Below are 27,666 nucleotides of genomic sequence, written 5' to 3' on the forward strand. Positions count from 1 at the left end.
AGGTGGGGGTTGTGCTTACAGCCCAACACCATGCAGGACGTTTGGCATTTGCCAGAGAACACCAAGATTAGCAAATTCGCCACTGGCGCCCTGTGCTCTTCACAGATGAAAGCAGGTTCACACTGAGCACATGTGACAGACGTGACAGAGTCTGGAGACGCCGTGGAGAACGTTCTGCTGCCTGCAACATCCTCCAGCATGACCGGTTTGGCGGTGGGTCAGTCATGGTGTGGGGTGGCATTTCTTTGGGGGGCCGCACAGCCATGTGCTCGCCAGAGGTAGCCTGACTGCCATTAGGTACCGAGATGAGATCCTCAGACCCCTAGTGAGACCATATGCTGGTGCGGTTGGCCCTGGGTTCCTCCTAATGCAAGACAATGCTAGACCTCATGTGGCTGGAGTGTGTCAGCAGTTCCTGCAAGAGGAAGGCATTGATGCTATGGACTGGCTATGGACTGATGCTATGGACCGTTCCCCAGACCTGAATCCAATTGAGCACATCTGGGACATCATGTCTTGCTCCATTCACCAATGCCACGTTGCACCACAGACTGTCCAGGAGTTGGCGGATGCTTTAGTCCAGGTCTGGGAGGAGATCCCTCAGGAGAACATCCGCCACCTCATCAGGAGCATGCCCAGGCGTTGTAGGGATGTCATACAGGCACGTGGAGGCCACACACACTACTGAGCCTCTTTTTGACTTGTTTTAATGACATTACATCAAAGTTGGATCAGCCTGTAGTGTGGTTTTCCACTTTAATTTTGAGTGTGACTCCAAATCCAGACCTCCATGGGTTGATAAATTTGATTTCCATTGATAATATTTGTACATTCAACTATGTAAAGAAAAAAGTATTCAAGAATATTTCATTCATTCAGATCTAGGATGTGTTATTTTAGTGTTCCCTTTATTTTTTTGAGCAGTGTATATATACAATAGTATGTGGACACACCTTCAAATTAGTGGATTTGGCAATTTCAGCTACACCCGTTGCTGACAGGTGTATAAAATCGAGCAAATAGCTATGCAATCTCCAAAGACAAACATTGTCAGTAGAATGGCCTAACTGAAAAGCTCAAATTTCTGCCCTGCTAGACCTGCCCAGGTTAACTGTTGATTGAACTGTAAGTGCTGTTATTGTGAAGTGGAACCATCTAGTAGCGACAACCGCTCAGCTGCGAAGTGGTAGGCCACACAAGCTCACAGAACAGGACCACCGAGTGCTGAAGCGCATAGCGGGTAAAAATTGTCTGTCCTCGGTTGCAACACTCACCACCGAGTTCCAAACTGGCGCTGGAAGCAACGTCAGCACAAGAACTGTTCTTCGGGAGCTTCATGAAATGGGTTTCCATGGCCAAACAGCCGCACACAAGCCTAAGATCAACATGCGCAATGGCAATCGTTGGCTAGAGTGGTGTAAAGCTCGCCACCGTTGAACTCTGGAACATTGAAAACGCGTTCTCTGGAGTGATGAATCACGCTTCACCATCAGGCAGTCTGACGGATGAATCTGGGTTTGGCGGATGCCAGGAGAACGCTACCTGCCCTAATGCATAGTGGCAACTATAAAGTTTGGTGGAGGAGGAATAATGGTCTGGAGCTGTTTTTCATGGTTGGGGCTAGGCCCCTTAGTTCGAGTGAAGGAAATGTTAATGCTACAGCATACAATGATATTCTAGACGATTATGTGTTTTCAACTTTGTGGCAACAGTTTGGGGAAGGCACTTTCCTGTTTCAGCTCAACCCCATCAAACACCATTGGGATGAATTGGAATGCCGACTGCGAGCCAGGCCTAATCGCCCAACATCATAGCCAGACCTCTTGTGGCTGAATGAAAGCATGTTCCAACATCTAGTGGAAAGCCTTCCCAGAAGAGTGGAGGCTGTTATGGCAGCAAAGGGGGGGACCAACTCCATATTAATGCTCATGATTTTGGAATGAGACGTTCGACAAGCAGGTGTCCACATACATTTGGTCATGTAGTGTATTTCCATTGTTAGAGTGGTCACTCGACTTTCTTGTCAAAATAATATAAGAGCTTTGCTTATGCCACCTGATGATGTCAACAGGAAAGCCAAAACTCCACCCATGTAAAATCTACTGATTAGAAGGTCCTGTATAGATTATACTTTCAACCACCAACTTTCTCTATCATGACCCCACTATTTCGTGGCAACAGAGGGCTCTCAAGGGATGGTCACGTAAGTGCTCGGGCAGGTGTGTAGGTGTTTCCATAGGTGCAACTATGGTGGAAAGTCCAAACCAGGTCTCTACCGTGCACATCCCCTCTGAATATGCCGATTTGGCTCTCGCCTTCTGTAAAAAGAAGGCGACTCAACTACCACCCCATCGATGGGAGGATTGTGCGATAAATCTCCTGGTAGACGCAGCACTTCCGAGGAGTCACGTGTATCCTCTGTCACAGGAGGAGATGGCGGCTATGGAAACATATGTCTCCGAATCTCTGGGGCAGGGATACATTCGGCCTTCCACTTTACCTGCCTCCTCGAGTTTATTTTTTGTGAAGAAGAAGGATGGAGGTTTACGCCCGTGTATTGACTATCGAGGTATCAATCAGATCACTGTGAGGTACAGTTACCGGCTGCCTCATAGCCAGTGCGACTGAGTCAATGCACGGGACGCGCTTCTTCACACATTGGATCTCAGGAGCACTTACAATCTGGTGCGTATCCGGGAGGGGGATGAGTGGAAGACGGCATTTAGTACCACCTCTAGGCACTATGAGTACTGTACGTCATGCTGTACGGGTTGATGAATGCTCCAGCAGTCTTCCAATCCTTTGTAGACGAGATTCTCAGGGACCTGCACGGGCAGAGTGTAGTGGTGTATATCGATGACATTCTGATATACTCCGCTACACACGCCGAGCATGTGTCCCTGGTGCGCAAGGTGCTTGGTCGACTGTTGGAGCATGACCTGTACGTCAAGTCTGAGAAATGTCTGTTCTTTTAACAGTCCGTCTCTTTCCTAGGGTACCGCCTTTCCGCGTCAGGGGTGGAGATGGAAAGTGACCGCATTTCAGCCGTGCGTAATTGGCCGACTCCAACTACGGTAAAGGAGGTGCAGCGGTTCTTAGGGTTTGCCAACTACTACCGGAGGTTTATCCGGGGCTTTGGTCAAGTAGCGGCTCCCATTACCTCATTGCTGAAGGGAATGCCTGGTGCGACTGCAGTGGTCAGCTGGGTCGGACAGGGCTTTTGGTCACCTAAGGGCTCTGTTTACCTCGGCTCCCGTGCTGGCTCATCCTGATCCCTCCTTGGCATTTATAGTGGAGGTGGACGCGTCCGAGGCTGGGATAGGAGCTGTGCTGTCTCAGCGCTCGGGTATGCCACCAAAACTCCGTCCCTGTGCTATCTTTTATGATGTGGGAGACCGGGAGCTGTTGGCTGTCGTCAAGGCTCTGAAGGCGTGGAGGCATTGGCTTGAAGGGGCTAAACACCCTTTTCTCATTTGAACTGACCACCGCAATCTGGGCGGCGAGGAGAATGAACACTCGTCAGGCCAGGTGGGCCATGTTTTTCACTCATTTTGTTTTTACTACAGAGCAGGTTCCCAGAACGCTAAGGCAGACTTACTTTCCCGGATGTATGACACAGAGCAGCGGTCAACGGATCCCACTACCATACTTCCGGCTTTTTGACTGGTGGCACCGGTGGTGTGGGAGGTGGACGCGGACATCAAGTGGGCGTTACGTACATAGCCCACTCCCACCCAGTGTCCAGTTGGATGTCTGTACGTTCCGTCTGCTGTCCGTGACCGTTTGATCTGTTGGGCCCACATCTGGTCATCCTGGCATCGGGCGGACAGTGTGCTGTCTTAGTGGTAAGTACTGGTGGCCTACCCTGGCTAAGGACGTGAGGGTTTATGTTTCCCCCTGCTCGGTGTGCGCCCAGTGCAAGGCACCGAGACACCTTCCCCGAGGGAAATTACAACCCCTACCCATTCCACAACGGCCGTGGTCACACCTATCGTTGGATTTCTTGACGGATCTTCCTCCGTCACAAGGACACACCACGATCCTAGTTGTTGTGGATCAGAGTCCTGCCGTCTCCTTCCTTTGCCCGGTCTCCCTACGGCCCTACAGAGTGCGGAGGCCCTGTTCACCCACGTCTTCCGGCACTGCGGGGTGCCTGATCGGGGTCCCCAGTTCACATCCATGGTTTGGAGGGCGTTTATGGAACGTTGGTCAGCCTCACCTCTGGTGTTCACCCCGAGAGTAACAGGCAGGCGGAGAGAGTTAACCAGGATGTGGGTAGGTTTCTGCGGTCCTATTGCCAGGACCGGCCGGGGGAGTGGGCGGCTTTCATCCCCTGGGTAGAGATGGCCCAGAACTCACTCCGCCACTAACCTATCTCCTTTCCAGTGTGTACTAGGTTATCAGCCAGTTCTGGCACCGTGGCATTAGAGCCAGATTGAGGCACCTGCGGTGGATGAATGGTTTCGGCACTCGGAGGAGACATGGGAGGCTGACCATGTACACCTGGAATAGGCCATCAGGCGGCAGAAGGCGAGCGCCGACCGCCAACGCAGTGAGACCCTGGTGTTCGTGCACCGGGGGACCGGGTCTGGCTCTCGACCCGAAACCTACCCCTCCACCTGCCCTGCCGGAAGCTGGGTCCGCAGTTTGTGGGGCCATTTAAAGTTCTAAGGAGACTGAATGAGGTTTGTTATAGATTACAGCTCCCCCCGATTACCGTATTAACCCCTCGTTCCATGTGTCTTTCCTCAGGCCGGTGGTGGCTCGTCCGCTCCAGGAATCTGAGGTGCGGGAGGTTCCTTCACCCCCTCTGGACATCAAGGGGGCCCTGGCGTATGCTGTTCGAGCCATCATGGACTCAAGGCGTCGGGCGAGGGGCCTTCAGTACCTCGTGGAGGGGTACGGTCCGGAAGAGAGATGCTGGGTGCCGGTGGAGGGCATTCTGGACCACCGTCGTCATTTAACTTTTAATAACATAACAAAAATAACATTCATATTCCATTCTATCATCATTACGACCATTTTATGACCGGGTGGGCATCTACTCTTGGTGGCGGCTCTGGTTCGGACGTAGCCCCCGCTCCTTACGCTGATCCCTCCGCTTCTGTGGAACCGGACAGTAGATCGTCGCCGGAGGCTCCCGACCGGGGACCGTCGCCGGAGGCTCCGGACAGGGGACCGTCCCTGCAGGCTCCTTTCCATGGATCTTCACTCCAGGCTCTGGGCCATGGATCATCACTGGAGGCTCCAGGCCATGGATCATCACTGGAGGCTTCGTGCCATGGATTATCACTAGCAGCTCCGGGCCATGGATTATCACTGGAGGCTTCGGACCATGGATCATCACTGGAGGCTTCGTACGTGGCGCCGGAACAGTTCTCACCGGACTGAGGATATGTACTGGAAGCCTGGTGCGGGGAGCTGCCACAACACGTCCTGGCTGGATACCCACTTTAGCTCGGTGAGTGTGGAGAGCTGGCACGGGACGCATTGGGCTATGAAGGCGCACTGGCGGCATTTGTGCGTAGAGCCGGCGCAGGATATGCTGAGCCGTGGAGGTGCACTGGAGGTCTGGAGCGTAGAGCTGGCACAACGCGTCCTGACTGAATGCCCCCTGTAGCACGGCAAGTGCGGGGAGCTGCACAGGCCGCACTGGTTTGTGCTGGCGAGCTGGGGATACCGTGCGTAGAGCTGGCGCAGGATATCCTGGACCGAAGAGATGCACTGGAGGCCAGGAGCGCTGAGCCGGCACAACCTGGCTGAATGCCCACTCTAGCACGGCAACTGCGGGGAGCTTGCACAGAGCCCACTGGGCTGTTGATGCGCACTGAAGGCATGGTGCGCAAAACCGGATAACACGGTGCCTGACCGGTCACTCGCTCCCCACGGTATGCACGGGGCTCAGGTCTGACTCCGCCAATGTCCCCGTGTGCCTCCCCCCAATTTTTTGGGGGGGCCGCCTCTCGTGCTTGCTTTGTTGATTTAACTCCTCGTATCGTCGTCGTTCCACTTTTGCTTTCTCCATCTGCTCCTTTGGACGGTGATACTCCCCGGCCCTTGTCCAGGGTCCTTCTCCCTCCAGGATTTCCTCCCAGGTACAGTCCTCCTGACCACGCTGCTTGGTCCGTTGGTGGTGGGATCTTCTGTAACGTTCGTCGTTAACCTGTCTAGGATGAGCGTGCCGCTAGCGGCACTCCCCCCCCACCCCCACTGAAAAGGCAGAGCCGCAAAATTCAAAAAAAATATATTTTTTTAAATATTTAACTTTCACACATTAAAGTCCAATACAGCTAATGAAAGACACAGATCTTGTGAATCCAGCCAACATGTCCGATTTTTAAAATGTTATACAGGGAAGACACAATATGTAAAGATGTAAATCTATTACCTAAAAACACATTAGCATAATCCACCATCTTTTATTTGTCCACCAACACCAGTAGCTATCACCAATTCGGCTAAACTAAGATATTTATAGCCCCTAACCAAGAAAAAAACTCATCAGATGACAGTCTGATAACATATTTATGGTATGGGATAGGTTTTGTTAGAAAAATGTGCATATTTCAGGTAGATGGCATAGGTTACAATTGCACCCACCGTCACAAATGGACTAGAATAACTACATAGAGCAACGTGTTTACCTACTTACTAATCATCAAACATTTCGTAAAAATACACAGCATACAGTAATCGAAAGACACAGATCCTGTGAATACAGACAATATTTCAGATTTTCTAAGTGTCTTACAGCGAAAACACAATAAATCGTTATATTAGCATAGCACATGTGCAAACATTACCCCAGCATTAATTCTAGCCAAAGTGAGCGATAACGTAAACATCGCCAAAATATATTATTTTTTTCACTAACCTTCTCAGAATTCTTCAGATGACACCCCTGTAACATCACATTACAACATGCATATACAGTTTGTTCGAAAATGTGCATATTTAGCCACCAAAATCATGGTTAGACAATGGGGAAAGTAGCCCAGCTGGTGAGAAAATGTCCGTGCGCCATATTAGACAGTGATCTACTCGTATACATAAATACTCATAAACGTGACTAAAAAATATAGGGTGGACAGCGATTGATAGACAATTTAATTCTTAATACAATCGCGGAATTACATTTTTTAAATTATCCTTACTTTTCAATACAGTTTGCGCCAAGCGAAGCTACGTCAAAAAACATGGCGTCCTAAGCCACTAACATTTTTCGACAGAAACACGATTTATCATAATAAAAATTTCCTACTTTGAGCTGTTCTTCCATCAGTATCTTGGGCAAAGGATCCTTTCTTGGGTCTAATCGTCTTTTGGTGGAAAGCTGTCCTCTTGCCATGTGGAAATGCCAACTGCGTTCAGCATGAACTGGAAGCGTGCCCAGCGATTCACAGCGTTTCAGAAATAAATGTCCCAAAATCGCACTAAACGGATATAAATTGCTATAAAACGCTTTAAATTAACTACCGTATGATGTTTTTAACTCCTATAACGAGTCTTAACATGACCGGAGAAAGATTACTCCCAACACTAATGCTTGGAACAGGTGCGGGTCGGTGTCCTCCAGGCGCATGACGCAGCTCCAAAAGAGTGACTAGCTACAGGGTTTTTTAATTTATAGTGCCTGTGAACGCGCAATCGACCCCATTCAAATCGTCATCACGTAAAGGCATCCAGGGGAAGACGTAAGCAGTGTCCGTATACTCATAGGAATAACATTGGCTTTAAAACTGACTCCAGAACAGTGGCCAAAATTTCTGAAATCTGACTCCATGTCAGGGAAATTGCTGTAGAATGGGTTCTGTTCCACTTAGAGACAAAATTTCAACTCCTATAGAAACTATAGACTGTTTTCTATCCAATAATAATAATAATATGCATATTGTACGATCAAGAATTTTGTAGGAAGCCGTTTCAAAAATTACACGATTACCATAAATAGTGACAACAGCGCCCCCAGCCTCAACAGGTTAAGGGTAGACCAAGGCGCGGCGTGATTTGGGTTCATCATACTTTATTTAAATGTGAACCAGCGAAAAAAACAATAAACAACACAACGAACTAAAAGCTTTGTCGTGCAAAATACATGCAACCAAACAAAGACACGATCCCACAACCGAAGGTGGAAAAAGGGCTGCCAAAGTATGATCCACAATCAGAGACAACGATAGACAGCTGCCTCTGATTGGGAACCATACTAGGCCAACAAAGAAAAAGAAAACATAGATATACAAAAACTAGAGTACCCACCCTAGTCACACCCTGACCTAACCAAAATATAGAGAATAAACAGGGATCTCTAAGGTCAGGGCGTGACAAGGATAATAATTTGGTTGAAATTGTGCATTGTTAAGTTTAGCCATCATGCTTTGGTCACATATTTTGGTCAAGTGGCTATTAGCCTTGCTCTAGGATAAGCTATTTACACTGTAGAGTAGACCCAGCTACCACATAATGTTCTGAGAATATTTGTTTATTAGAGCTTGGTGAGAGCATGGTTGTCCTATGGTTATTTTACATACAACCTAGTTGCTTGGCTTTGGAACTTTCTCAGTACCTTTAAGGAACTTGACAAACATTTCTTTCTTGGTATTTCATTACTTAAACAAACCATGTTACATTTAATTTTAATGTTAGTAATGTTCTGGAACATTCTCCAACTGGTTTGACATTGGGAATTTGCTCAAATACTGTAGTTCAGTACTTCTGCATAACGTTTCCTACGTGTTTCTTCATGGTTCTATTTAAAGTCATGTTCTCAAATTGTTACATTAAAACCATAAGAAAACTTTAGTAATGCTCAGAGAACGTTCTAAGAATGTTATTTAAAAACATATACACCGAACAAAAATATAAACGCAACATGTAAAGTGTTGGTCCCAAGTTTCATGAGCTGAAATAAATGATCCCAGAAATGTTCAATGCTCAAAAATATTTATCTCAAATTTTGTGCACAAATTTGTTTAGATACATGTTTGTGAGCATTTATCCTTTGCCAAGATAATCATCCCCTTGACAGGTGTGGCATATCAAAAAGCTAATTTAACAGCATGATCATTACACAGGTGCACTTTCTGTTGGGGACAATAATAGGCCACTCTAAAATGTTCAGCTTTGTCACACAACAAAATGCTACAGATGTTTCAAGTTTTGAGGGAGTGTGCAATTGGCATGCTGACTGCAGGAATGTCCACCAGAGCTGTTGCCAGATAATTGAAAGTTAATTTCTCTACCATAAACTGCCTCCAACGTTGTTTTAGAGAATTTGTCAGTACAAACTGTCAGAAACCGTGTCAGGGAAGCTCATCTGCGTGCTCGTCACCCTCACTAGGGTCTTGACGTGACTGCAGTTTGGTGTTGTAACTGGCACGCTGGAGAAGTGTGCTTTTCACTGATTTATCCCGGATTCAACAGTACCAGGCAGAAGGCAACGTTTGGGCGAGCGGCTTGCTGATGTCAACGTTGTGAACAGAGTGTCCCATTGTGGCAGTGGGGTTATGGTATTGGCAGGCATAAGCTATGGACAACGAACACAATTGCATTTTATCAAGGGCAATTTGAATGCACAGAGATACCGTAACGAGATCCTGAGGCCCATTGTCATACCATTCATCCGTCACCATCACCTCATGTTTCAGCATGATAATAAACTGCCCCATGTCGCAAGGATCTGTACACAATTCCTAGAAGCTGAAAATGTCCCAGTTCTTCCACGGCCTGCATATTCACAAGACATGTCACACATTCCGCATGGTCTGGTTCGACGTGTACGACAGCGTGTTCCAGTTCCGGCCAACATCAAGGTACTTCGCACAGCCATTGAAGAGGAGTGGAACAACATTCCACAGGCCACAATCAACAGTCTGATCAACTCTGTGCGAAGGACAAGTTTCACGCTGCATGATGCAAATGGTGGTCACACCAGATACTGACTGGTTTTCTGATCCACACCCCTAACTTTTTTTAAAGGTATCTGTGACCAGCAGATGCATATCTCTATTCCCAGTCATGTGAAATCCATAAATTAGGACCTAATGACTTTATTTCAATTGACTGGATCCTTACAGTATATGAACTGTCACTCAGTAAAATCTTTGAAATTGTTGCATGTTGCATTTATATATTTGTTCAGTATACATTCCATTCTCAGCATCAATAAAACTCTTTCTATCCTCTATCTGGTTCAGTGTGAATTTCACTATTTATTTTAACTTCCTGAGCCTCAATCTGGAGTTCCAGGGAGCCGAAATACGTAATAAAAGTCTCCAAAAACACCCAAATACTAACTTTTACAGATGTCATGCGTGTACTTCCTCTTTCCTCTCACAGGTGCATGTATGTAAGTAGGGGGCGTGCTACTGGCACAGGTACTAGATAGCTAGCTAGCAAGTTATGTTGTCAGTCACTCACTCATGAGATCAGCCAGGCGACGACAAGAAACTGAAGCCATTTTTGTTGTTAGGTTATTTGCTGATTATCGTTGAAAATGGTTCGCAGATGTGCAAACCCAACATGTGACAATGCTTTGAGAAAACATGGCTAGTCTGATAACTTTTCACAGACTTCCTGTGAACAACTCAGATTTAGTGAGGCTTTGGCTAGTTGTTCTGCAAAGGTGCATCAAACCCCCAATCCACAGACTTTACGTCTTACACCTTAGATCAGTGTTTCCCACTCCGGTTCTTGAGTATCCCCAACATCACACATTTTTGTTCCCAGACAAAACCACTTGACAGGCAACTACTGCTGCAGGTAAAATGGAATGGTTTTACAATGAACAGGACATAGACACATATTGTCTAGGGGTAGGGAGCAGCTAATCACATTTCTATTGTTTTCAAATCTTTGTAAGCTTGGTGGAAGTTACACATTTTCCCTCTTTTCCCAGTAATTCTTGTTGCTGCCAGTGTGCAGACTTTGTAATCTTATTTTCAGGAAAGGTAGACACTGGGCAGACTAGTGAGACATTTGCTAATTGGTGTTAAATTTCTTTTCAGGCACAGTATGGATTTCCCAAAACAAACCAAAGCCTGGGTTCCCCAGAAAATGTATTAACCAACAAAACAGACCTTCCGGTTGGACCTGGTAGAGCATGTGCTGAAAAGACAGGAGGACAACCAGTGGTGTACAAGGACCATGTACAACTCCCAAGATGACCACCCAAGAACATAGCCAGCTAAGAACATAGCCAGTGTTCCAAGACCAGACAAGGTCGAGATTGCAGCTGTACAACGATCCTGATTCTGACTCCTGCCCCATACCACTGTAGACAAAATTAAAGTTCCCGCTCTGGTGCTGACACCCCACGAGAGTTCCTGCTCCCTAATCAATGTGTGCCCCATTGACTTGTGTGGTAATCGAAACCAGTTCAGGCCAACTTGGAGGTATGTTTTGATTTACAGAATAGTAGCAACCCACTCAAGTCAATGGGGCACACATCAATTCACAGAAGACTTGGTAATAAAATATTGCCTTTTGTCCAGATTGAAGCTGTGTCTTTTTCCATGCATCACACAAGACTACCTCTTACGAGACTTAGCTTCAATGTACCCACCCGACTTACTGTAATGTACTCACCCTAATCACTTTTTTTGGCTGTTCATGCACATGACATTTTTTCTCGAGGCAAGCCGAAGTTCGGAGCCTAACTTGCTGACCAGACCGGACTCATCGCATGCGCGAGCGTCGCAAAATAAATGTAGAAATCCATGTTATTCAATTATTGCGCGTGCGCCAACGAGCGCCTGCAATGCGAAGGGCTAAAATAGAACTCCTTTCTATTTCTGACGCAGATCACGCTGGAAGTCCTGCCTCTCCCATCTCCTTATTGGTTTATAGAAGCATGTACCCACGTGCCATCTCCTCATTGGTTATACCCACATGGGTGATTGAAAGATGAACTGTTTTGCCAGTTGTCGTGGTAATACTATGAAAGTGTGAAAGTACTATGAAAGTGTAGATTTGTAGAAGTGTAGAAACTCAATGTTTATATCCCAGAACAAATTAGCTAGCAACAGCAAGCTAGCTAAATAGGACAAATGAACTAGCAAGTGCAAGCTAACTAGCTAAATTGCCATACATGTTTAATACTTTTCGACCTGTCCCAAAATTAATGTCATTGGTTCAGTTTGTTTTGATATTTTAACCTGCGTGTCGTGATCGTGTTTGGTGTAAGGCGACAAAATAAATGTATGCATGATAGCGCACGCGCGCAGCCGGTTTGGGTTCCGTGTAAGTCTATTCCCCTTCATTGGTCAACAGTTAGGATTCTTCAATTAAAATTGACTTTTGGGGGGCTTGTATCATTTGATTTACACAACATGCCTACCATTTTGAAGATGCAAAATATGTTTTTATTGTGAAACAAACAAGAAATAATACAAAAAATCTAAAAACTTGAGTGGGTGAATACTTTCGGCTGGCCCTTTCAGCTGGCCCTCGCTACATATTCGTCGCCAGACCCATCTATAAGTCTATGCTAGGTAAAGCTCCGCCTTATCTCAGCTCACTGGTCACGATAACAACACCCACCCGTTGCACGCGCTTCAGCAGGTATATCTTACTGGTCATCCCCAAAGCCAACACCTCCGTTGACCACTTTTCCTTCCAGTTCTCTGCTGCCAGTGACTGGAACGAATTGCAAAAATCGCTGAAGCTGGATACTTACATTTCCCTCACTAACTTTAAACATCCGCTATCTGAGCAGCTAACCGATCGCTGCAGCTGTACATAGTCCATCTGTAAATAGCCCACCCAATCTACCTACCTCATCCCCATATTGTTTTTATATACTTTTCTGCTCTTTTGCACACCAGTATCACTACTTACACACCATCATCTGCTCACCTATCACTCCAGTGTTAATCTGCTACATTGTAATTACTTTGCTACTATGGCCTATTTATTGCCTTACCTCCTCATGCCATTTGCACACACTGTATATCGACTTTCTTTTTTTCTATTGTGTTATCGACTGTACGCTTGTTTATTCCATGTGTAACTCTGTGTTGTTGTTTCTGTCGCACTGCTTTGCTTTATGTTGGCCAGGTCGCAGTTGTAAATGAGAACTTGTTCTCAACTAGCTTAACTGGTTAAATAAAGGTGAAATAAAAAATAAAAACATGTAAAAGTCACTGTATGAACAAAACAATCATAAATGAGAAAGGGAGATACAGAAAGGGAAGGCAAAGGTAATGAGCCATCGGTGGAAGGTTGTTCAAAGGATTCTGAAGGAGTGGGTACAAACCGGTGGGTGATGGGTACTTGCTGCGGATGGTGCTGACGATGCAACTGGGTAACACGAGTCTCTGATTATGTCCAAGTCATTTCCCATTCCAAGACCAAGTCATAAGTACAGTTAACACCAAGTATACCAAACATTAGGAACACCTTGCTAATAAAGCGTTCCACAGGGATGCTGGCCCATGTTGACTCCAATGCTTCCCACAGTTGTGTAAAGTTGGCTGGATGTCCTTTGGGTGGTGGACCATTCTTGATACATACAGGAAACTGAAAAACCCAGCAGCGTTGCAGTTGTTGACACAAACCGGTGCACCTGGCACCTGCTACCGTACCCTTTTCAAAGGCACTTTAATCTTTTGTCTTGCCCATTCACTCTCTGATTTGCGCACATACCCAATCCATTACCAAATTGTCTCAAGGCTTAAAAATCCTTCTGTAACCTTTCTTCTCCCCTTCATCTACACGGATTGAAGTGGATTTAGCAAGTGATGTCAATAAGGGATCATAGCTTTCACCTGGATAGCTATAGATGACACCGGAGGAGATGGCTGCTGTTTTACGGGCGGATCATCACTGGAGGCTTCGTGCCATGGATCATCACTGGAGGCTTCGTGCCATGGATCATCACTGGAGGCTTCGTGCCATGGATCATCATTGGAGGCTTCTTGCCGTGGATCATCATTGGAGGCTTCTTGCCATGGATCATCACTGGAGTGGAGAGACACACAGGAGGCCTGGCTCTGGGAGCAGGCACAGGACTCACCAGGCTGGGGAGACATACAGGAGGATTAGTTCTTGGCCGAGGCACAGGACTCACCAGGCTGGGGAGACATACAGGATGCCTTCTCCTTGGCCGAGGCACCGGATACACTGGGCCGTGGAGACACACTGGAGGTCTCGAGCAAAGAGCCTGCACAACCCGTCCTGGCTGGATGGCGACTTTGGCCCGGCATGTGCGGGGCGCAGGCACAAGACGCACTGGGCTGTGCAGACGCACTGGAGACACAGTGCGCAGAGCCGGCGCAGGATATCCTGGCCCGAGGAGACGCACTGGAGGTCTGGAGAGCAGGGCTGGCACAATCCGTCCTGGATGGATGCTCACCCTAACCCGGCAGATGCGGGGAGCTGGGATGTAGCGCACCGGGCTAAGAACGCGTACTGGAGACACCATGCGCTCCCCCGAATAACACATAACACGGTGCCTGACCAGTACCTCCTCCTTCATTGCACACGATTTTTCAGTTCTGCCCACAAATTTTCTATATGATTGAGGTCAGGGCTTTGTGATGGCCACTCCAATACCTTTACTTTTTTGTCCTTAAGCCATTTTTCCACAACTCATTGTCCATTTGGAAGACCCATTTGTGACCAAGCTTTAACTTCCTGTCTGATGTCTTGAGATGTTGCTTCAATATACTGTATCCACATAATTTTCCTATCTCATGATGCCATCTATTTTGTGAAGTGCACCAGTCCCTCCTGCAGCAAAGCACCCCCACAACATGATGCTGCCACCCCCGTGCTTCACGATTGGGATGGTGTTCTTCGGCTTGCAAGCCTCCCCCTTTTTCTTCCAAACATATCAATGATCATTATGGCCAAACAGTTCTATTTTTGTTTCATCAGACCAGAGGACATTTCACCAAAAAGTACCATCTTTGTCCCCATGTGCAGTTGCAAACCGTAGTCTGGCTTTTTAATGGCGGTTTTGGAGCAGTAGCTTCTTCCTTACTGAGCGGCCTTTCAGGTTATGTCGATATAGGACTCGTTTTAATGTGGATATAGATACTTTTGTCCCTGTTTCCTCCAGAATCTTCACAAGATCCTTTGCTGTTATTCTGGGATTGATTTGCACTTTTCGCACCAAAGTACGTTCATCTCTAGGAGACAGAACGCGTCTCCTTCCTGAGCGGCACGACGTCTGCGTGGTCCCATGGGGTTTATACTTGCGTACTATTGTTTGTACAGATGAACGTGGTACCTTCAGGCATTTGGAAATTGCTCCCTAGGATGAACCAGACTTGTAGAGGTCTAGAATATTTTTGTGAGGTCTCGGTTGATTTCTTTTGATTTTCCCATGATGTCAAGCAAAAGGCACTGGGTTTGAAGATAGGCCTTGAAATACATCCACAGGTACACCTCCAATTGACCTGTTTAATGATTTAATTAGTGTGTGTGCTGTGTGTGTGTGTGGGGGGGGGGGTATGTGTGTGTGCTTGTGTGTTTGTTCCTGAGGTTCACACCTTGAGTCTATATATTGAAATATTTATCCAAAACAGTGCTGTCTCATGCATACAGGATCCGATTCTGTTTACTTAGAGGAACACGCGCCTGCCGGCACCAACACACACACACACACACACACACACACACACACACACACACACACACACACACACACACACACACACACACACACACACACACACACACACACACACACACACACACACACACACACACACACACACACACACACACACGAATCAAGGGGAGCTCCTGCTCAATAACCATCGCTGGCTTCTGGAAAGCAGATTGATGGAATCATTCGGCATGAGTGTAGCAACAACAGGAAGCCACTTTAAATTGTCTGCTTTGTAGAGCTGCGATATTGGATTAACTACTCCTTACTTATATATTTTTTCATCCAGTGTGCCATAACTGAACTTTTAAAGGCCCAGTATAGGGAAAAACTTGATTTTACTATGTTTTTATATATTTCCACACAATGATGTTTGAATAATACTGTGCAATTGTGAAAATTATGATAATGCACTTTTGATGTAAGAGCTGTTTGAAAAGGCTGCCTGAGATTTCAGCCTGTTTTGGTGGGATGGCGCCCAAAAAAATAAAAAAATCTCTGCCAATAACAGCTAATACTGTATTCAGTTTTCCCCTCCCAACTCAAATCAGTCCCAGACAGTCATGGCAAAATTCTTGCTTCAGAAATTGCTTTTTGCTAAGATGCTATTTTTGTTTCTTTTTGAACCATTTTAATTTGAAATAATCACAGTATAGTACTTAACTGTTACCCAGAAATTATTTCATGTTAAGATAAAAATGGCTGCATTGGACGTTTAACAGAACAGAAACAGAGGTAGCCTTTCAGTGTTGTCAAAATGACAAAATAATATGACTACATATACAGTGCATTCGGAAAGTATTACATTATAAATGTTTTTCCCCCCTCATCAATCTACACAACAACAACAAAAATAACTGAAATATTCAGACCCTTTACTCAGTACTTTGTAAAAGCACCTTTGGCAGCGATTACGTCCTCAAGTCTTCTTGGGTATGACGCTACAAGCTTTGCACACCTGTATTTGGGGAGTTTCTCCAATTCTTCTCTGCAGATCCTCTCAAGCTCTGTCAGTTTGGATGGGGTGCTTCCCTGCACAGATATTTTCCGGTCTCTCCAGAGATGTTCGATCAAGTCCGGGCTCTGGCTGGGCTACTCAACGACATTCAGACTTGTCACGAAGCCACTCATGTGTTGTTTTGGCTGTGTGCTTAGGGTCGTTGTCCTGTTCATCCCAGAATGAGGTCCTGAGCGCTCTGGAGCAGGTTTTCATCAAGGATCTCTCTATACTTTGCTCCGTTCATCTTTCCGTCAATCTTGACCTGCCGCTGAAAAACATCCCCACAGCATGATGCTGCCACCACCGATCTTCACCGTAGGGATGGTGCCAGGTTTCCTCCAGACGTGGAACTTGGCATTCAGGCCAAATAGTTTAATCTTGGTTTCGTCAGACCAGAGAATCTTGTTTATCAGTCCTTTAGGTGCCCTTTGGCAAACTTCTCCCCTTTAAGAATGATGGAGGCCACTGTGTTCTTGGGGACCTTCAATGCTGCAGAAATGTTTTGGTACCATTCCCCAGATCTGTGCCTCGACACAATCCTGTATCAGAGCTCTATGGATAATTCCTTCGAACTCATGGCTTGGTTTTTGCACTGACACGCACGTCAGCTGTGGGACCTTATCTAGACAGGTGTGTGCCTTTCCAAATCATGTCCAATCAATGGAATTTACCACAGGTGGACTCCACTTAAGTTGTTGAAATAGCAAAGGGTCTGAATACTTACGTAAATAAGGTATTTCTGTTTAAAAATGTTAATACATTTGCAAAAATTAAAAAAAAATATTGATTGAATCCTTTTTAGAATAGGTCCGTAACATAACACAATGTGTAAAAAGGAAGGGGTCTGAAAACGTTCCAAATGCACTGTATAAATTCAAAGTATGCATAGGAGTTTTGCCATATTGAAAGTGTGTCAGCAACTTTGTGGAAGAGTAGGCCGTTGGGGGCACAGTGTACCAGGAAGTCACTGCAATACCTGTCTCCTGAGAGGGAGTGGAGGTTTGAAAATAACCAACTATAACATTCATGGAGTATGATGTGCATTAAAACCAATGGTATATACAGTATATATATATATGACTGACAGGGCTCACTGCTTTGAAGCCACTGCGCCTCAATGTTGGTACTCCGCCATTGTAAAAAAACGATTTTGGAAGCTATAGAAATACATTTATTAATGTATATGTTTTTGCCATGTTTGTTCTATTGCAAGAGAAAATGTAATATATTTAAAATGTTAATGAAGGGAAATGACTAATGCCCTAATTTCTATTTGGGTCAATTAAAGAAGTACCTAGGCTGCATCCTACATCTATTTTCCATAACAGGCTTAGGGCAATTTTTATTCCACAACAGGGCTTGGGGCAACTCCATATTCTCATGAGGAAGAAGAAAGCCATTTTTCTTCTGACAAGTTTCCAAAATAAATCATACGTTACCGTAGTGTGAACCAGTGTTGGGGGTAATGCGTTACTTAAATAAGGCGTTACAATAATAACATTACTTTTGTGAGCAACAGAGTAATGTAACGTGTTACTTTTAAAATTAGATTGTTAATATTACAGTTACTGTTTCAAGTAACGTGCATTTCTTTCAGAAAATATTTCCCCACTGGCACAGTGTTTCCATGATCCGATCTCGACTTGTTTCCTTATTTGGTTCTCGAGCTAGCTATCCATCACTATGCAGTCTACTAACCAGCATTGGCAGCTGGAGAGAAAGATTTTACATGAAAGGAAATCTGTACAGAGGTTTATCTTATATTCGGCTGTTTAAGTAGCACAGTACTTGTAGACTAGCAAAGGAAAGTATATCACCACTGATGAAAGGAGAAACTGGTCATACCTGAATTAGTTATAAGTAGCCTATCTTTGGTAGTGCCTCGCTCCCTCCCACAGTCAAACAAGTGAGGTTTTGATCATTTTTATCATGAAAGCCATGCAAAGTAATAGAACCAGTGATGTGCAGTGAGGTCGTTGGCTGGGTAGTCACTGGCTATTATCAAAGCCAGATTTACTGACAAATAAACTGTGATGAAGCCTAAGGTCACCATACAACAGATAGCTCCAACAACTAGTGACATAGGCTATAAATAGATTTTCTAATTATCCAATGCACCGAGCGTGATGCACACACACACACACACACACACACACACACACACACACATAATAATATTATTGTGTGAAATACAATTTGACATACATATATACTGAGCAAAAATATAAAGGCAACATGCAACAATTTCAAATATTTTGCTAAGTTACTGTTCATATGACGACAATTGAAATTCAGTCAATTGAAATGAATTCATTAGGCCCTAATCTATGGATTTCACATGACTGGGAATACAGATATTCATCTGTTGGTCACAGATAGCTTAAAAAAATGGGCCTCACTATGGGCCTCAAGATCTCGTCACGATATTCAAATTGCCATTGATAAAATGCTACGTTGTCCGTAGCTGATGCCTGCCCATAACATAACTCTTCCGCCACCACGTGGGGCACTCTGTTCACAACGTTGACATCAGCAAACTGCTCGCCCACATGACGCCATACACATGGTCTGCGGTTGTGAGACCGGTTGGATATACTACCAAATTCTCTAAAACAACGTTGGAGGTGGCTTATGGCAGAAAATAGAACATTAAATTATCTGGCAACAGCTTTGGTGGACATTCCTGCAGTCAGCAAGCCAATTGCACACTCCCCCAAGACTTGAGACATCTATGGCATTGTGTTGTGTGACAAAACTGCACATTTTAGAGTGGCATTTTTTCCCCCAACACAAGGTGGACATATGTAATGATCATGCTGTTTAATCAGCTTCTTGATATGCCACACCTGTCAGGGGGGTGGAGGATCTTGGCAAAGGAGAAATGCTCACTAACAGGGATGTAAACTAATTTGTGCACAACATTTGAGATACAGATTTTTGAGTATTGAACATTTCTGGGATAATTTATTTCAGCTCATGAAACTTGGGACCAACAATTTACATGTTGCATTCATAATTTTGTTCAGTGTTTAATAAATAAGGTTCTAAGGAAATTTCCAACAATCTAAATGACTGAAAAAAACTGTTAAAAACGTAAAAAAAGAGTCTCATCAAAACAAAATTGTAGCTTGATAAATCAAATGTATTTTTTAATATTCATTGAACAGTGGTCTAACCCACAAATTGCAAAGTAAAATGCATTCAGGCCTACCTTGTAATTTAAGTCAATTTGTCTGTTCTTCAAGGTGAACCTCTTGGTGACAGTGTTGTAGGGCCAAAGATGACAAAATTATCAACCCTGGGGTTGCTGTGTCTGTCAGGCCGAGTGTGGTACATTCAATCAAACTATTTTTTGTCCCTTCCTCTGATGAAGGTCAGGAAGTGCAGGTGTTGATCTCTCTCTATGAATTATACCAAGTTTTCCTTGGAAATCCAACTTGAAAAATTGTTTGAGGTATAGTATAGTGTACATTTGTCAGGTTGTTTTTGGTAACTAGCTAGCTAGCTAGCTTCATTCACTATAATGGATGTGAGTGTTACCGGCCTCAGTATGTAGCTGAGGTGGCCTGTAATAGTAAAAAGAATGGACACAAGTTTACGTTTGCAAAGTTCTGGCGCTTTCTTTATTCTGAAGAATGGTGCGTGCGCCTAGCCAGAACTTGCAGCTTTTCCTACTACCACAATACAACAGCACCACCTATTGGCCTGATGGACAACTAATGCTAAATCAAGTAGAATATAGAATTTAGATTCATTAAACAAATTGGTTTAAAAATAATAAAGGTGTGTCTGTTTTTAGTGAATTTGTTTTCAACCCATTACACACTCCCCTCCTCTTTTTGAGGACTCCTGGCATCTATTTGTTTTTCTATCTTTAGTCAATACAATTTCTTGTCAGTGTCTAGCATGTCCAGACAAGTGGTGTTCCTTCGTGTCAGCAACATCCTTGTAAAACTGGATAAGGCATCATGTTTCCAGGCACCATGTAAGAATTGAGCACAACTGCGTTTGCTCCTTGTCTCAATGACTGGTATGACGGTTGTCCCAGACTCTCATAGCTAAACATTTCTCTGGGCTTCCAGTGCGTGTGGACCGTCTCACAGGTAAGTCTTCCTTTCCATTGACCTCTTGCCGCTGTACAAGGACAACATCTTGGAGTTCCTCCTGCACTTCATCCTCCACTCCATGCTGTTCAGGTCCTTCAGACTGTTGCTGGATCTGTTCTATTTCATGTGCCACTGTAAGTCTGAACTCCTGAGCAGTAGCTTTCAGTCTGGTACTCCACTCTGGTTGACTTGGTTTTGGTCTGACATCGCTCTGATGGACCCGAGGACTGTGCTGGTAAGTATAGTCCGAACTGTCAGATTCTTGGTCAATCATGTTACTGTTTGTCGTCTTTTTTTGTCTTGGTGTTGTTCTTTTCACAAGTTTGGTTGGAGTGTCTTGATGCACTGACAAGTCATTTACAGGTAACAGGAGGTTCCGGTGCAGCACAAGAAGAGCTTTGTCTCCAGACTCTGACTGGATCTTATCCACTGGACCCTCTCTATGTAACGGTCATCGTATGAAGGAGTGGATCCAAACGCAGCATGGTAAGTGTTCAAGATAAATGTATTACTCAAAACACTCGAACAAAATAACAAAGAGGGAAAAACGAAACAGTCCTGTCAGGTGCAGACACTAAACAGGAAACAACTACCCACAAAACCCAAACGAAAAAGGACAACTTATATATGATCCCCAATCAGAGACAACGATAGACTGCCTCTGACTCTCGCCCTTGGTCGGGGTGAAGCTTACTAGGATAACCAAATCGAGGAATGAAGTCTTGGAATATCTTTGCGGCTGCAGTTTTTCCTGACATGTTCTTCATTGGGTAGGCCTGTGCAAAGCGTGTGAAATGATTGACCAGTACAATAGTATATTCATAGCCTCCTTTGCTTGGCTCAAGGTGCATGTAGTCGACGGAGAGGAGCTCAAAGAGTGCACTGGTGGTGATAGAACCTATAGGTGCTTTCTCTGGAACACAGTTATGTTTCTGCTTAAATACCAGACCGTATGTCTGATCACATAGTATTCTACTTGACTTTGTCTGCTCCGACTTGGCCCATGTCGTCATGTAAGTTCTTCAGCACCACTGATTTCAGCTTGCTGAGTATTACAAGTTGCGGTCTATTACATCCTGTCTGTACACGATTCTATTTTACATTATCAGCTTGTTCCACTCATGGACTAGTCTCCTTATTTCTGGTCCCATGAGTTTCTTTCTCATTTGGATTCCATCCTTTTTTTTTCAGCGAGATGATTTCTCTGATTGCAGCATCCTCGCGCTGTACAGCCTTGATATCCTCTGGTGTGATGGCAGGTAAACCTTCAGGTGACACACCACCCTATCTAGAGTTGACTTGCAGCGCAGCCACCCATGGAACATCCTCATTTTTCACTGCTCTGCTTCCTTGCCATACCGCTGAGATGTCTTTTGGTGGCATAGATTCTGTGCATTCACCCACATGGTTGTGGAGAACGAAAGGACAACGAGACAGTGGGTCAGTGTCTGCATTCATTTTCCCAGGCCTGTATTTCAGGTCAAAGTGGAACTCCCCGACCCAGAGGTGACCTACTGCATTGAGTCTAGCTATGCTCAGAACATAGGTCAAAGGGTTGTTGTCTTTGTATACTGCAAAGGTGGGTGCATTGTATAGATAGTTTCTAAATTTGTCACAGATCACACATTTAAGTGCTAAAAACTAAAGTTTGCCAGAGTGGAGTTGGTAGTTTTTCTCCCCTGGAGTTAGTGTTCTGGATCCTTACCCGATTACACATAGTCTCCCATTCTGATGTTGGTAAAGGACAGCCCCTAGACCCTCATTGAAAATGTCAGTGTGTAGCACAAATGGTAAGTCACAGTCTGGGTATGGGTTGGTTAGCATGTCCACCAACTTGGCTTCGATGGCTTTGTGTACAGCCATCCACTGGACTGGTGTCTTGGGATGCCGTTGTCCATTGCTAACCTTTTTGGACTGGGTTTTTCCTCTTGTTGATTTGGGCTTGGCAGTTTTCCCCTTTTCTTCTGATGGACTTTAACAGCTCAAATAGTAGTTTGGCCATCCTGGAGAAATCTTGGATGAACGACCTGTAGTAGCCAAAGAATTCCAGCAGTGTTCTGACCTCTCCAACTGTCTGTGGCTTCCTCTCCTTTAGCCACAACACAGCCTCCAAGTATTTTGGGTCGATTTGTACTCCCTTGCTGGATATGATCAAACCTATGTACCTCACTTGTTGTCTGAAGACTTCGGCCACAGTTTGATACCATGAATCCTCATCCAACTAAGAACTATTCTCAGGTCTTCCACATGTTCACTGAACATCTTGGAATAGCAGAGAACATCGTCCAGATATGGAGAACAGCAGTCGTCTCTCATGCCCTCTAGAACTCCTTCCATACACCTCTGGAAAGCAGATTGGGCGTTGGTCAAACCAAAGGGGATGTGGACCCACTCATATAGCCCTCAGCGGGTGCTGAACACGGTGGCTTGTCTTGAGCTTTCATCCACAAAGCCTTGATGGTAAGCGCTGCCTTGGTCAAGTGTCAAGAACCATGTGTATCCCCCTAGGTTATCCAGCAGGTCTTGTATCCATGGCAACGGATGGCGGTCAGGGATGGTCTTGTGATTCAGCTCCCTGATGTTGACACAAAACTGCAGGCTTCTGTCCTTCTTGCACACGCAGACCACCGGTGATGAATATGGAGATGTGGATTTCTTGATCTAGGCTCTCTCTAGTAAGTTCTGGACATATTCTTTCACCTTTTTGTATAGAGGTTTTGGAATGGAGTTGTAATTTTTCTGGACAAGCTTGTGATCCCTCAAGTTCAGTTTCAGCTTAAGGTTCGGAATGCAGCCGATATATCCATCTTCCTGTGCAAACACATCAAATTCTTCATATAGCATTCTTCTGAGTATTTTCTGTTCCTCTTCCTGTAGATGTCCTAAGCCAACAGGTGGGTGCCATTTTTCTCTGGACCCAACTTGTGTGTGACTGTCTTTTCTCTGCTCAACATGGTGAAACTGAGTGGAGCACAGGAAAGCATCACCATGCTTGACATCATGGGAAAATCAAAAGAAATCTGCCAAGACCTCAGATTTTTTTTTTTTTAGACCTCCACAAGTCTGGTTCATCCTTGGGAGTAATTTCCAAATGCCTGAAGGTACCACGTTCATCTGTACAAACAATAGTACGCAAGTATAAACATCATGGGACCATGCAGCCGTCATACCACTCAGGAAGGAGATGCGTTCTGTCTCCTCGAGATGAACGTATTTTGGTGCAAAAAGTGCAAATCAATCCCAGAACAACAGCAAAGGAGCTTGTGAAGATGATGGAGGAAACAGGTACAAAAGTATTTATATCCACAGTAAAACAAGTCCTATTTCGACATAACCTGAAAGGCCGCTCAGCAAGGAAGAAGCACTGCTCCAAAACCTCCATAAAAAAGCCAGACTACGGTTTGCAACTGCACGTGGAGAAAAATATTGTACTTTTTGGAGAAATATCCCCTGGTCTGATGAAACAAAAATAGATTTAATGACTCCAACATAAGTGTATGTAAACTTCCGACTTCAATTGTAGCTGTGCAGCGACATTCCCCATCCAACCTGACAGCGCTTGAGAGGATCTGCAGAGAAGAATGGGAGAAACTCCCCAAATCCAAGTGTGCCAAGCTTGTAGAGTCATACCCAAGAAGACTCGAGGCTGTAATTGCTGCCAAATGTGATTCAACAAAATTCTAAGTACAGGGTCTGAATATTTATATAAATGTCATATTTCAGTTTTGTTTATATTATAAATGTACAAACATGCCTCAACCTGTTCTTGCTTTGTCATTATGGGGTATTGTGTGCAGATTGACGAGGGGAACAAAATGCTGTAATGTAACAAAATGTGGAAAAATTCAAGGGGTCTGAATACTTTCCGAATGCATTGATCCCTTATTGATGTGACTTGTTAAATCCACTTCAATCATTGTAGAAGGGGAGGAAACGAGTTAAAGAAGGATTTTTAAGCCTTGAGACAATTGAGACTTGAATTGTGTATGTGTGCCATTCAGAGGGTCAATGGGCGAAACAAAATATTTAAGTTCCTTTGAAAAAGGTATGGTAGTAGATGCCAGGCACACCGGTTTGTGTCAAGAACTGCAACGCTGCTGGGCTTTTCACACTCAACAGTTACTTGTGTGTATCAAAAGGGTCCACCACCCAAAGGACATCCAGCCAACTTGACACAACCGTGGGAAGCGTTGGAGTGAACTTGGGCCAGCATCCCTGTGGAACACTTTCGATGCCCTGTGGAGTCCATGCCTTGACAAATTGAGGTTGTTCTGAGGGCAAAAGTGGGGGTGTAACTCAATATTAGGAAGGTGTTCCTAATGTTTGGTATACTCACTGTATAAGAGAGCTTCATAAGCTGTTTATTCGATTGTGGGGTTAGACAACATATTTGGTAAGAATCACAACATAGGGTAACATATAAATTGTAGCTCTTTATCAGTTGCTGTGTGTATGTGTCTGTGTGTGTGTTGAGGTTACGAACCCATAGGCTTGGCTCTTTCATCCCTTCCGGGCTTTTGGGAGGGAGGGTGGACAGTGAGCCTGTAATAGTGGATGTAAGCAATGTCCCCACACGCTCTGGTAGCTTTCATGGCCGGGATAAGTTATTTTCCATTCTGTTACACAGCTTCAGGATAGTCCTGAAATTCTTGGCTCTTTCAGCTACCTTGTCCTTGAACCTCAGGAACTTGACTACTATCAGCTGGGACTGTCACCTGGGCCGGTGGTGGGTTTTCCAATCCTGTGGGTGCGCTCCACCTCAATCATCTTATGGTCCATCTTCAGTTTCTCAGAGATAATTTTGTTCACTTTGTCCTCAGACTCTGTCCAGATCTCATGTGGAGATTCTGCAAAATAAAGGAAACAATTGAGTAAACAAGGGATACAAAGTATATGTTATGGTGTGGGGTGCAATTTCCTGGCATGATTTAGAATCTATGCCAAGGCGCATTGAAGATGTTCTGGCAGCTCGTGGTGGCCCAACACCCTTTTAAGACACTTTATGTTGGTTTCCTTCATTTTGGCAGATATCTGTATGTGCATGTTATAAAACTTAATCCACTTTTCTTTTAATAATCCATTAATCATTTGTGGCTGTCACGTTCCTGACCTGTTTGCTGTTGTTTTTGTATGTGTTTAGTTGGTCAGGGCGTGAGTTGGGGTGGGCATTCTATGTTATGTGTTTCTATGTTGGGTTAAATGTGCTGCCTGATATGGTTCTCAATTAGAGGCAGGTGTTTGATGTTTCCTCTGATTGAGAACCATATTAAGGTAGGCTGTTCTCACTGTTTGTTTGTGGGTGATTGTTCCTGTGTCTGTGTCTGTCGCACCACACGGGACTGTTTCGTTTGTTTAGTCTGTTCCTGTTCGTGCGTTCTTCGTGTTATATTGTAAGTTCACATGTTCAGGTCTGTCTACGTTGTTTTGTTGTTTTGTAGTTATTCAAGTGTATTTCGTGTCAGTGTTCGTCTTGTTTAATTAAATTCATCATGGAAAATTACCACGCTGCACATTGGTCCTCAGATCCTTCTCGCCTCTCCTCGTCTGAGGAGGAGGAAGAGCTAGACAGCCGTTACAGTGGCTGAATTATGCTCTCGGGTGTTACAAATCTATGGTTGTTACCCAAGCCAGATGGTCGTTCGTTCAATCGGTTCGGTTGCTAGAGACGTGACCCGTCGTTCAGTCTCTTTGTTCTGTATCTGTGGACGCGACCCAGTCATTCATTCTTAATGTTCCATTGACATACTTGCTGGCAACATTCTTATCCCTTGCTTGCTAGCGAGCCAACTACGGGTAATTTACAGTCACGTCAAAAAGTGCAGCCAGAATAACAGCAAAGTGCATTTGTGCAGAATGCATTTGCATTCGTTTAAGCTGTTTTCTAGTGACATTTATTTGGATACATCCATAACAATGAGTTAATGAGGCGCGATTTTGCCTGGCATAGAAAATATGCTCACTCGTCAGGACTGTTGTTCAGAGGACCTATCCTACAACAAAGCTTACACAATCACTTCAAGCTGTAGCTGTAAAGACTGCAAACTAGCTGCTCTTCATTTCATTTGACCATTTTTCTATTTACATTTCGTTGTATATGTCCATAACAATTATGCCAGCTGATTGATTGGTTTCGACTGGCTAAGAAACGTTGCCTTCCTGTCTGTCTCGTCCCGACTCACGACACATTCATTACTAAGGCACAGCTGGAGATCGAATTTGAATATTGAAACAATGTTGCAAATGTCGGAGAGACAGATAGCAAGGTTTATATAAACCCCAAAGTTTACATTGGAACAACATGAGCCTCCAATCACATGCGTCTCAGATGAGAAAGTCCTGATGAATTTGAAGTTCCTTATACAGCTCTCCCTCTGGAGTTAAGAAAACTTTTCTGCTGGACCAGGGATGCCATGAAGTACTTCCTTGACAAGCAATGGAAGTGTGTGTGTGTTACCGAAGCCTGACTGCCCTTTCAAGAATTATACCAACTTGCAATTAGGATTTTTTAAACAGCAACTGAAGCTAGCTACAAATGACTGGTTGGAGGTCAAAGACATCCTGCCTGAAGCAGACATTGCTAAAGGTTGCGATCAATTGTCTGTTGTAGTCTAGATGGTAGAGGATGCTGAAACTGGCTCGACTTCCATTTCAGGAAAGAGACTGTTGGACTGCTACATGCAATTAATTCGATCCTGCCAAGATTTGCTCAAACATCTGGATATCACTCCAATGCCCATGGTCTGTCCATAGATCATTGAGCTAACTGATTCTGGATTGGGTGTGTCTTATTTTGAGATACGTTTTGTACAGTCATGTACAATATTGCTCAGAGCTCAAGATGTATGTGCAATGACAACAACAGCTTACCCATCACATTACAAAACAGAGAACATAAGAACATAATATGTTCTCCTGGCTACAACAAAGGGGACATTAAGTTTGATACC

This window comes from Salvelinus fontinalis, chromosome 4, assembly GCF_029448725.1.
Source record: "Salvelinus fontinalis isolate EN_2023a chromosome 4, ASM2944872v1, whole genome shotgun sequence".
Lineage (NCBI taxonomy): Eukaryota > Metazoa > Chordata > Actinopteri > Salmoniformes > Salmonidae > Salvelinus > Salvelinus fontinalis.